The sequence below is a fragment of the Schistocerca americana genome, unplaced genomic scaffold, assembly GCF_021461395.2.
Source record: "Schistocerca americana isolate TAMUIC-IGC-003095 unplaced genomic scaffold, iqSchAmer2.1 HiC_scaffold_62, whole genome shotgun sequence".
Lineage (NCBI taxonomy): Eukaryota > Metazoa > Arthropoda > Insecta > Orthoptera > Acrididae > Schistocerca > Schistocerca americana.
The window spans coordinates 295,591-308,736 of NW_025726368.1; the positions used below are offsets into that span (position 1 = coordinate 295,591).

A 13,146-nucleotide genomic window follows, 5' to 3' on the forward strand; every position below is an offset into this window, starting at 1 on the left:
GCTGGGTACAAGATATTGTCATAATGTTGCTTGGCAATTGCATATTTTGACAGAAGGTCCATGCAAATTGCGGTGGGAGCACCTGAATCAACTTCACACCTGTAAATTGGGCTATTCTGTAACTGATACTCTGTTCTAGGGTTTGTGGTCTGCCCAGGTAATGCAGTTCGCATACCCTTCAGCTTCTTGGGGCTCTGGGATGAGATGAGAACTTATTAGATATCTTGGCGACGAACAGACCTGAACTTTTTGAAGAAGTTCATCTACAAGAAGGTATTAGTGACCATAATGTGGTTGTGGCTTCTATGTCAGTGGAAGTTGCAAGAAAACCAAAGAAATAGTTTAGAGTTTTCTTGTTTGGAAAAGCAAATAAGAGTGTCATTAATGAAGATATTCATAGTCAGCTCCAAGCATTCACCACGGGACAAAAAGATATTGAGCATCTCTGGTTGGAATTTAAAGGTATTGTCCACCACGTGCTAGAGAAATATGTGCCTAGCAAAAATATAGGGCAAGGAAAGGATCCACCTTGGTTCAACAAACATATTAGGAAGTTGCTGGGAAAGCACAGAATTTTCAAACATAGTCACTGCTCTGCTGAAAAACAGAAATTATGCGAAATGAAAGCAGCTGTCAAAAGGTCAAGGAGAGATTCTGTTAACGAATTTGAAAGCAATATTATACCTGCAGGTTCTAAAAATAACCCCCAAAAATTTTGGTCGCACATAAAATCTATGAACGCTACAAATAATTCAATACCTTCTCTGGCTGACAGTACAGGTAATGTAGTAGATGATGATAAACTGCAGGTTGAAATTCTAAACCTAGCTTTTAAAAACTCACTTATGGTACAGGACTGCAGTACCATTCCCCTTTCAATTATCGAACAAATGCAAGGATGGCTGACAGTGTTTAGTGTATCTGGGATTGTGAAACAGTTCAGATCCTTAGATACCAGGAACACATCTGGTCCAGACAGTATCCCTGTAATATTTTATGTTGACTACGCTACAAATATAGCACCATTCTTATCCGTCATCTACCAGAAATCAATGGAACAGTGAAAAGTTCCACGGCTGGAAGAAGGTCCAGCTCACAGCAAATTACAAAAAGGGTAGAAAATCGGATGCACATAATTACCAGCCAATTTCACGGACATCAATTTGTTGTACCATCGTGGAACATATTTTGTGTTCAGATATAAAGACCTTTCTAGACTAAGAAGCTCATCTGCAGAAACCAGCACTGTTTTAGGGAACAGTGGTCATGCGAGACACAGCTGGCCCCCTCTGTGCATTATATACCCCAACTTTCGAAAGGCGTTCGACTCAGTTCCCCACTGTCGCTTGCTCCTAGAAGTGCACGCTTACAGTCTATCTGTCAACATATGCGGTTGTATAGAAAGTTTTCTAATAGACAGAAAGCAGTATGTCGTCCTGAATGTGGAGACTTCAACAGAAACAAGCCTAACATCAGGTGTGGCTCAAGGCAGTGTAATAGGTCCGCTGCTTTTTACGATTTACATAAATGATCCGGTTAATCATACTGACAACGCCATTTGACTGTTTGCCGATGACGCTGTAGTCTACAGAAAAGTAGTATCACACAAAAATTGTGAACAAATCAATGAGGATTTGCAGAAAATAAACATGTGGCGTAATGAATGGCACTTATCTCTCAATATTAGTATGTGTTACCTACTGCGCATAACAAAGCAAAAATCCACATTAATGTATAAGTACAAAATAAACGTCCAGTCTTTGGAAGTGGTAACATATGTCAAGTATCTGGGTGTGACTATACGAAATGATCTCAAACGGAACGATTAGATTACACATGTAACAGGTAAGGCAAACTCTAGATTGGGGTTTATTGGTAGAATCCTGAAGCGATACAGTCCTTCAACAAAGGAAATTGCTTACAATACTTTTGTTCATCCAGTGGTAGACTATTGTTCATCTGTGTGGGACCCTTACCAGTTGTGTCTGATTCAAGAAATTGAGCAAGTCCAAAGAAAAACACCAAGGTTTGTGACTGGTGCATTTAGCCATCGCAAGAGCGTTTCAAATCTCATAGAAAGTTTGAAGTGCGACACACTTGCAGATAGACGATGCGCTAAACAGAAGGGGCTGCTCACTAAATTCCAAAATCCGGTTTTCGCCAAGGATGTAGAGAATATATTATTACCAACTACTTTTATATCACACAATGATCACCATTCAAAGTTAAGGGAAATCAGAGCTCGTACTGAGGCATTCAGACAGTCTTTTATCCCCTCACGAGATCCGCGAGTGCAACGGAGGGGGCGATATGACTTCGCCGCGAATAGTGCCCCCCGCCACACACCGCTTGGTGGCTAGCAGTGACAGCGGAAGTCCACATGTGTCCGTTTCTCTTCATTATGCAGCTATCCACGGGGCTCTCGCACCACTTCAAGATGTCGCTGTAGTCATCAACAGAAGACCTCGCACTGTCGCTAGGTGCAGAGAAGTGCCCTCTGCCTTATTTCTTAGCTGAAATTCTGGGATAGTCATAAAACAAACACCAGGAAGTGGACATCAGCTCTGGCACCAGCCACAGCTTCAGCTCCTGTTTCCTCATCGCTTCCTGCTACCCCCCCCCCCCCCCCCCCCAGTTGCTGACGTATGCAACAATAATAACCAGGAAATATCAGTAAGAATGGAATACCAAGAATGAAGCACTCCTCTTAGAGAAGGGATGTAGTCTTTTGTCCCTATTGTACGATCTACATACAGAACAAACAGGGATGGTAATGAAAGAAAGATTCCAAGATGGGTTGAAATCCAGGGTCAAGAATATCAACGATAAGATTAGTTGATGACATTGTTATCCTCACAGAAAGTGAAGTGAAGTAATGCACGATCTGTTGAGTGGAATGATTAACCTAATGAGCAAAGAACTGATGAGAAATAAGGTTATCCACAGAATCACCTACAGACATTCATCCAGAACCTCAACACCTTCTCCCCATTTACTTCACTGCTCCTTCTCCATCCAACAAGCCATCATTATTTATCTCTACCACCACCTCAAGGATGGCCACATTGGTACCTCCATCCACATCTAAAGTACCAAGAATACATCCGCTTCGGCAGCTGCCACCCATTCCACACCATTCTAAATTACATTCCGCACCTTTTCCAGAAACACATCTCCCAGGCCTGATCCCGCCAGTCATCTCCCACAGCTCACAAATCCACAGTCTGGTCACAAAGGGGCTCTCCCCTGACGACTGGAGAAACTGAATCACATTCTCCACCAGGGTTTCGATTTCCCCTCGTTGTGTTGTGGAATGAGGAATGTCCTATCCACTATCCTCACAGTGGTATTCTGCCATCCACTGAATCTTCCTGTAATGCCCCTGTAATAGACCCAGATGCAAGTCCTGTCCCATACATTCTTCCACTACCACCTGCTCCAGTCTTGTCACTGGAATCTCCTACCCCATAAAAGGCAGAGCCACCTGTCAAAGCAGCCGTGTGATCTACAAACTAAGCTGCAACCACTGTGCTACATTCTAAAAACGCATGACAAGCTGTCTGTCTGGAGGAATGGCCACCACCATACTGTTGTCAGGAGACAGCTGGACTACACATTTGTTGATCATGCTATCCGACAAAATGTGTTTCACTCTAAGGAATGCATCATATAGATCCTTCCTACCAAGATCAGCTTTTCTGAACTGGACAGGTGGGAACTCTTCGTATGACACACTCTTCGTTCCCGCGATCCCCCAGTCCTCAACCTTTGCTAGTCCGTGTCCTCCGCATGTTCATCCCTTCCCCTGACCCCAGTCCAGCACACAAATACCTTCTATCCTACCAATGCACCAAAGGGCCCTTTCCTCTTCTCTATTGTTCTCCACTGAGCCAAGCACTACCTACCAATGCACCTGTGATGGTCCAGCACACATGGACGGCGTCCACGATGGGCCCGGATGCTGCTACGGAGTCGCTGATCCCCCCACATGTGGTGAGGGTAGCCAACAATTTAACTGTATGTGGTGATGGTGCCAGACGCATCACGGACAGGTTGTGATGTATGTTGTTGCTGCTGCCTCAATGCCACCTCCAGATGGCTCCCTCAAATTTTCTGCAAGGAAAAAAAATGAATCCTGTATATATAAGATTTTTGGGAACAAGAGCTTTACACTACTATGGAATCTTATCAAGATATGACAATATTTATGCAGCTTCTTTCAGATGGTATTTTACTATAGATAACTGCATTATCTGCAAAATGTCTCAGGTTACTATTAATATTGTGCACAAGGTCAAAAACAACATGAACAGCAAGGGTCCCGACACTATCCTGGGGCATACCCAAAGTCACTTCTATATCTGAAGATGACTCTCCATCCACGACAACATGTGTTCTCCCTACCAGAAAGTCCTCAATCCAATCAAGTTTCACTTGATGCCCCATATGACCATACTTTTAACAATAAGCATAGGTTTGGTACTGACTGTGAGCCAAATGCTTTTCAAAAACCAAGAAATGCTGCCTCTAAATCGCTGCATCGATCAAAGCTTTCAGTATGTCATGTGAGAAAAGTGCGAGTTGGGCTTCACCTGATCAATGTTTTTGGAATCGATGCTGGTTGGCACCTAGGTGGTCTTCTGTTTGAGATACCTCATTATGTTTGAGCTCAGAATATGTTCTAAGATTACACAACAAATCTATGTCAAGGGTATTGGACAGTAATTTTATCTATCACTTCTACTACCCCTTTTTGACCAATAGATTATAGTTAGGAGAGGGACTAGCTCAGTATAGAATATGACTGGGATTCACACTGTCCTGGAGCTCTGTTCAGTTTTAACAATTTCAGGTTTTAACTGAACACTACTGACACCAACATTTATTTCACTGATCTTTCCAGAGATACAAGGGTTGAATTGAAGCAATTCTCCTGTGTTTTCCTTTGTAAAGGAACATTTGAGAACTGAGTTAAGCATTTCAGCTCCTGACGAAGGTTTCTCTGGTCTCCAGCCGGGTGGTAGCGTCGATATCTCACGACGTTTCGGGAAGTGTCACACTACCCATCTTCTGGTGAAGTGTCGAGATTCGTGGGCTATTTACATGTGCGGTCACCCCCCTCCACTGAACCTCAGGTGGCTGCGGTGGACCAGCGGCGTGCGCGCGGTGGTGGGGATGGCGGTCGCCTCCGGCGGCCGCGTTCGGTTCTCGGTGTAAGCATTCTGTTTGCGTCAGCGGCGGTGGACATTGACGTGCGCGCTCCCGACGGAATGCTGCTATCGCCGGGCTCCATGCTGCGCTGAGTTGGTATCCTTCGTCTCTGTTGACCAGATTCTCGTGAATCCTTATTTCTACAGATTCTTTGATCACACTTTCCCAAAAGCCAGATGCTCGGCACAGTACCTTCGTGTTTTCGAAGTTGAAGGTGTGTTCTTCATTGATGCTGTGTTCTGCTAAGGCTGCCCATTGGGCAAACACAGCGCTGCATATCTAAACGCTGCAAAGAACATATCAGATGTTTGCGACTAGGCCACACAGAAAAATCAGCCATAGCAGAACACAGCATCAATGAAGAACACACCTTTAACTTCGAAAACACGAAGGTACTGTGCCGAGCATCTGGATTTTGGGAAAGCGTGATCAAAGAATCCATAGAAATAAGGATTCACAAGAATCTGGTCAACAGAGACGAGGGATACCAACTCGGCGCAGCATGGAACCCGGCGATAGCGGCAATCTGTCGGGAGCGCACCCGTCAATGACCACCGCCGCTGACGCAAACAGAATGCTTACACCGAGAACCGAACGCGGCCGCCGGGGGCGACCGCCATCCCCACCACTGCGCGCACGCCGCTGGTCCACCGCAGCCACCCGAGCTTCAGTGGAGGGGGGTGACCGGGCATATAAATAGCCCGCTCTCCACGAATCTCGACACTTCGCCAGAAGATGGGTAGTGTGACACTTCCCGAAACGTCGCGAGATATCAACGCAACCACCCGGCTGGAGACCTGAGAAACCTTCAATAGTTTACGCCGGGAAAGCCTACAGTCACGTTTCAGCTCCTGCTTCACTGCCCCCTATTTCATTTCCTGTCTCATTCGCTAGGGACTAGACACTAACTTTGGCGCCACTAACAGCCTTTACGTATGACCATAATTTCTTTCGGTTTTGTGAAACAGCATTTGACAGTATTCCACCACAGTAATCATTGAAAGCTTCACGTATTGCTCTCTTGACGGTCGAACATGTTTCATTTAGCATCTCTCTATTTATAGCACTATGCTTTGTTTTACACCTATTATGCAGTAATCACTGTTTCTTTAGAAGTTTCTTAACAGTGACTATCATGGATGTTCCCTCCCATTATGAACTGTTCTATTGGTTACACACCTATCCACTGTCTGGGTAACTATTCTTTTGAACTTTGGACATAGTTCCTCTACATGCTCCTGTCCTGTGTTGAAAGTTTCAAGTTTCTCACTGAGCTCTGACACTATTGATTTTATCTAGTTAACTGAACATATATCTCAGTTACATCAGGAGATGAGTGGGTGACAGAAGGTCCAATTATTTTATGCCAACCTCTGATACTGAGTCTTGCCCAAACAATCTCACATGCAGCTTCAAATTTCTATCTCAGTTGACTTGAGTTTCGCATTACCCTATCCTTTCAATATACACTTAAATTTACCCAAATATCTCACTGATACCAATTTCAGGCTTCAGCCAACGTTCTGTACCGCACTATGTGAGCTTCACTATGTTTCAAGGGCACTTCTAACCAGCACTCTGTTGTGAATGCTTTGGCAGTTAACTACAAGGATTTTTATATTCTCAACTCTGGGGGTGGGAGTGGGAGGTGTTCTTTTGAAACTTACACTTATATTTCTGGCCTTGTACAGCGTCATTCTGTGAGCTGGATGGAGAGTTACCTCCTCTAAAAAGCTCTTGAGTGCAATCCACACACAGTCAGATACCGAGGTAGCAGCCTCTGAAGTGTAGTGCACACTTGACCAATTTAGGAGGACCCTAAAGTTTTCAACATCCGTGTTTTAAGTCCCAGAAGTTTCAGAGCAATTTATTGGAGAAGTTTCTAATGAGTATTTCGATGCGTATTCATTATGTATGTTTATCACACTAGCTGCTACACAGCTGCACTCACATATAAGTAGTTTTGTTATGATGAGGGATGGTGAGTAAATAAACTGTTGAATGTGCAATATGTCAGCTACCCTATGTATCTGCCTGTTCGGTTAAGCATCCCGTGATGTGCATATGATACAGTTCAAAAGTCAAATAATAAATAGCTCTGCAAAAGAGTAATTTTTGTTCCGTATTTCATGATATATTTATCAAATCAGTAAGCCTCTTATACTACACACTTCCTAAAGTTGCCTGTGTTCTTCCTCAGCTACCTCCACACCTAACTTCATCAACATTGGTTCAGCAGTTAAGTTGCGAAAGATTAACATACTTCTGCATTTATGAGCATGGACAGAAACTAAAAAGAAATGCACATCTGGGAGGTATCCACAATATAACTTTTATCAGAAATCATAGTCTATATAGCAATTTTGCCTCTACTGATGTGGTTGCAAACTGAAAAGTTCATCCTAAATTCATTCTGACTATAAACCACAAACACCATTAGGAAGTAACCATACTGGCACTTACGTGAGAGCACAGAAGTCCATGAAGACACTTCTGAGATATGATCAGTTATCAGCAGTACACATTGTTACCACACATTTCTGTATTACTAGATTTTTTCCCTCTAGCTTATTTGCATTGCTTCTGAACTATGAAATTGTGAGATCACAAAACACTATTTCCAACAAAATGCTCTTGTTCGCTGCTGACTGTCAACCTAAAAACCACAGAAAATTTTGAGAAACCCAATCTGGAATTACCAAACCATTTATTGACATGTAATTTGTGTTTGGTGATTGCTGAAAATTATAAAACAAATTATGTCCGTTATCAACAACTGTTTATGAAGCGATATAAAACTTAAGATGACCCATAAAAACATTTGGAGAAGTATATTAGACATTTCATATTAGCAGGTAATTTTAATTACTCTCTAAAAGTGTTGAGAAAATTTAGAATAAATATTTCATTCTGCAGTGTAGTGTGCAGTGTTATGAAACTTAATGGCAGATTAAATCTGTGTACGGGACCGGGACGCAAACCCAGAACCTCGCATTTTGAGAGCACTGCTCTTTTTGACTAAACTACCCAAGTGACTCACAACCTACCCTCGTAGCTTTACTTCCTACTTTCCAAACTTCACCCAAGTTCTGCATGTCTAGAGGAAACAACAGTCTGCAGTATACTTCCTTCCACAAGTGCTGTGTATGCAGGAGAACTACTGTGAAGCTTGTAAGGTAGGAAGCATACTTGCGAGGGTAAGTTGTGAGTCACGCCTGTATACACAGCTTATTCGGTATGAGAATTTCCCACAGAAGGCGAGGTTCTGGGTTCCTGTCCAGGTCTGGCTTGCAGTTTCAATCTGCCAAGGAGCTTCGGTGAGAAAATCAGTTCAGTAAGCTCACAAGGAAAAGAAAAGCAGTTAACAGAAGAACTAATATAGAGAACTTAGAGAAATGAAAATTTCACCACATACCCACCAAAGTACATTGAATATAATCCTGATCCTTGAAAGCAAAAGATGGTGTGGAATAATTGATACCTCCAACAAGATACTAAAAAGTTGTGGCCTTACTCCATGTAATGTTTTTGGGAACATATGTGGTACATCACTCATACAGAAAACTTTCCACAAGGGGTTAAAATATGCCTTTGTTGGACATCTGTTACTTTGAAGCTTTGAATACTGCTTTATAATGCACAGAACATTTGTGCTACCCATTCTCAGCTACTGCTCAAGTATTTGGAATTCCAACCAGGGAGGGTTAAAGGAAGACATTGAAGCAATTCAGGTGTGATTATTCTGTTACAGGTAGAGATACATTCGATCGAAGGCAAATATTACAGAAGTTCTGTGGTAACTGAAATAGTAATTCGCAGAGGGAAGAAGAACTGTTTGCATGAAACACTTCTGAAGATATTGGTATAGGTTATCACATCGTGGACTGAACCCAATCTCGGGTACTAATAAGTTCAATTGACCATGTGTCACAATACGAAAGGTAACAACAGATTTCAGTAAGTACTCCTTATCGATCCATAATTTTTCAAAATTTGCGAAAGTAAAGTACGAGGGTTTTCACCAACGTGTGTATATTGTGTGCAGAGTAATGTGGCCAGTATATTTGCAGTCAGTTGGGCAAGCGTGGGGAGAGCAGTAGTGGTTGGGGGTTGCGGACTGGGAAATGTCTACTAGCACTACAAGACATCATTTGCTGGCACTGACAGGCGCACACCTTGCATTCTTTCTCAAAGAGTTTTACTGAAACTGTCTCGTAAAAAAAATCATTTTGCATTACTTATAGCCTTACGTGACAGCATAATGATGAGGTGCCCATCATTTCATTAATAGAGTTAATGTGATATTGTGCATTTAAGTAAAACACTGCACCAAATTTGAGAAGTTCGCAATGACAAATTGGGGTCTACAATTTTGAGTCTGATGCATATTACATCATACATTGCTATTATGAAATGTAGCCAACATATTGAATTCTTCACTAGATTTGAGAGGGCACCTGTCACCAAACTCAAAGCTAATTTTACGCAGGGCACTCATTTGCGAACTGGAATGTAATGAGATGACGTCCTTTTGAAACTGGCACTTCTACTTCCTCACTCTTGGGTTGTAGTATGCGAACTACAATTTTATGTTTCAACAATATATATGGGTCAACAGTCTTCATAGTACTTTTTTATTTTATTCAAATAGTCAACACGTTTCCTATGTATTTCTGAACATTCTACAAACACTTTCCTGTTACCTGCTGTTTTGCACCATATGGTAAATATTACACATGTTAATTACATGATAATGTCTAAGTAATACATTGACATTAAAGAAACTGGCACACCTGAAGCCATGCTTGTGGGAGCAGGTACTGTAATGAAGAAATACATATTTATCCTTGTCATAGGAAAAGTGACTATTTGGGGTACATGAAAATTGTGTCTCAGCTTGCGCACAACTTATCTGTTGAAACCATCTAAATGTATGATTTTTCCCTCTTTATTCTGTCTGCAGGTAGCCGCTCACGATGGTACCAATGATGTGTGTCACTTTGGATCAGAATATCTCTGCTAACAGAACTGGTAAAGGCTGCCAGTCTTGCTTGCAAGATGAAGCAGAGCTAACCATTTGCAGCATAGTCAACAGGACCGATTGCGGACCTCTGATACAGAGGCATATGGAGGGTCTGAATCAAGAGGCTCGGACAGTTCTGCAACTGTGTAGGCTGCAATTCCTCAACTTGCGCCAAAGGGTGGTCGGGTTTCGGGTTCTGTTGAATAGGTCAGGTGTCCACTATACGCAGGAGGCAGCTATGTGGGTAGCAGGGGCTGTGGGGTGTGGACTGGGTAGTTTTTTTAGGTCAGAGGGTCTCTGGAAAACACAAAAAGGGCTTCGGTCACAAAGGGTGCAGGCCGAACATAAGAAGAACGTAGAAACAGGAACCGTCAGTGTAACAGCTGTAAACTGTCATAGCTGTGTTGGGAAAGTACCAGAGCTCCAAGCATTAATAGAAAGCACTGATGCTCAAATTACAGGCACTGAAAGCTGGCTAAAGCCAGATATAAGCTCAACCAAAATTTTTGCGAAGAATCTAACGATGTTCCGAAATGATAGGCTAAACACGGTTGGCAGTGGTGTGTTCATTGCTGTTGGAAGTAGTTTATCTTGTCGCGAAATCTAAGTACATTGTTCCTGTGAGTTAGTATGGGCAGAGGTCGTTGTTGGCAACTGGAATAAAATAATAATTGGATCCTTCTACAGACCTCTCAATTCAGACGATACAGTTGCTGAAAGGTTGAAAGAAAACTTGAATTTGATTTCAAACACATACCCGACTCATACAATAATAGTTGGTGGTGACTAATTTACCCTCAATATGTTGGCAAAAATACATGTTTAATTCCACTCCTTCAAAATTAACAATGTAAGTACAGACCAGATGTGGCTTGAATTCAAAGAAATAGTATTGGCAGCAATTGAGAGATTTATACCAAATAAGTTAACAAACGACAGAGCTGATCCTCCTCCTCCTCGGTACACAAAACAGGTTTGAACAGTGTTGCAGCAACAACAAAACAAACATGCCAAATTTAAACAGACACAAAATCCCCAAGATTGGCCATCCTTTACAGAAGCACGAAATTTAGCGCAGACTTTAATCGAGTTGCTTATAACAGTTTCCAAAATGAAACTGTCTCGAAACCTGGCAGAAAACCCAAAGAAATTTTGGATGTATGTGAATTATGTTAGCGACAAGAAACAATCGATGTCTGCTCTGTGCGATAACAATGGAGATACTATCGAAGACAGTGCTGCCAAAGCAGACTTACTAAACACAGCCTTCCGAAATGTCTTCACAAAAGAAGACAAAGTAAATATTCCAGAATTCGAATCAAGGACAGCTGCCAACACGAGTAACATAGAAGTAAATATCCTCGGAGTAGTGAAGCAACTTAAATCACTTAATAAAAGCAAGTCTTCTGGTCCAGACTGTGTACCAATTAGGTTCCTTTCAGAGTATGCTGATGCATTAGCTCCATACTTAACAGTCATATACAACCACTCACTTGACCTAAGATCCGTACCTAAAGACTGGAAAGTTGTACAGGTCACACCAATATTCAAGAAAGATAGTAGGAGTAATCCACTGAATTACAGGTGCATATCATTAACGTCGATAAGCAGCAGGATTCTAGAACAGATACTGGGTTCAAATATTATGAATTATCTCGAGGAAAACAGTCTATTGACATGCAGTCAACATGGGTTTAGAAAACATCGTTCTTGTGAAACAACTAGTCTTTAGTCACACAAAGTGTTCACTGCTATTGACACGGGATTTCAGATCGATTCCGTATTTCTGGATTTCCAGAATGCTTTTGACACTGTACCACACAAGCAGCTTACAGTGAAACTGTGTGCTTATGGAATATCGTCTCAGTTATGTGACTGGATTTGTGATTTCCTGTCAGGGAGGTCACAGTTCGTAGTAACTGATGGAAAGTAATCGAAACAGAAGTGATTCCTGGCATTCCCCAAGGTAGTGTTGTATGCCCTTTGCTGTTCCTTATCTATATTAATGATTTTGGAGACAATCTGGACAGCTATCTTCAGTTGTTTGCAGATGACGCCGTCATTTATGGACTAATGAAGTCATCAGAAGATCAAAACAAACTGCAAAACGATCTAGAAAAGACATCTGAATGATGCAAAAATTGGCAGTTGACCATAAATAAAAGTGTGAGGTCATTCACATGACTGCTAAAAGGAATTCGTTAAACTTCAGTTACTCAATAAATCAGTCAAATCTAAAGGCCTTAAATTCAACTAAATACCTAGGAATTACAATTATGAACAACTTGAATTGGAAGGAACCCAAAGAAAATGTTGTGGAAAAGGCTAACCCAAGACTGCATTTTATTGGCAGGACACTTAGAAAATGTCACAAATCTACTGACAAGGGAACCTCCCCATCGCACCCCCGTTAGATTTAGTTATAAGTTGGCACAGCAGATAGGCCTTGAAAAACTGAACACAGATCAATCGAGAAAACAGGAAGAAGTTGTGTGGAACTATGAAAAAATAAGCAAAATATACAAACTGAGTAGTCCATGGGCAAGATAGCCAACATCAAGGATAGTGTGAGCTCAGGAGTGGTTAGCGTGAGCAGCTGCGGAACGAGAGGTCCTTGGTTCTAGTCTTCGCTCCAGTGAAAAGTTTAGTTTTTTATTTTCAGTTTGTCTGATGATAAACTACTTCCCATAAAATGTCCAAGAGTCCAAACAAGTCAGTAAGAAAACTTGCCCAGGAAATCGATGTTAGTGTCTGAAAGGCCCACACAGCTGTAAGGGAAAAATCAGAACTTTTCCCATACAAAGTGACAGTCATGCTAGAAATGAAAAATACTGATCATAGCAAGAGACTGCATTACTGTCAATGGTTCAAAAATTTTGTTCGACAAAATGGAAGGGATATTCTTAATGAAA

At 41.9% G+C, this 13,146-nt stretch overlaps 1 protein-coding gene across 11 annotated transcripts in view; it reads right to left on the reverse strand.

The window, feature by feature from the left end:
* LOC124587769 overlaps positions 1–13,146 on the reverse strand; it is a 165,754-nt gene that overhangs the window by 39,322 nt on the left and 113,286 nt on the right. For 3 of the 11 annotated variants that reach the window (XR_006975664.1, XR_006975663.1, XR_006975661.1), the window contains exon 2: positions 3,906–4,113. The exons of the other annotated variants lie outside the window; for them this stretch is intronic. The gene's annotated coding sequence lies outside the window, so the exon portion shown is untranslated. The remainder of the gene's footprint in view (positions 1–3,905; positions 4,114–13,146) is intronic. 11 annotated transcript variants of the gene reach the window in all.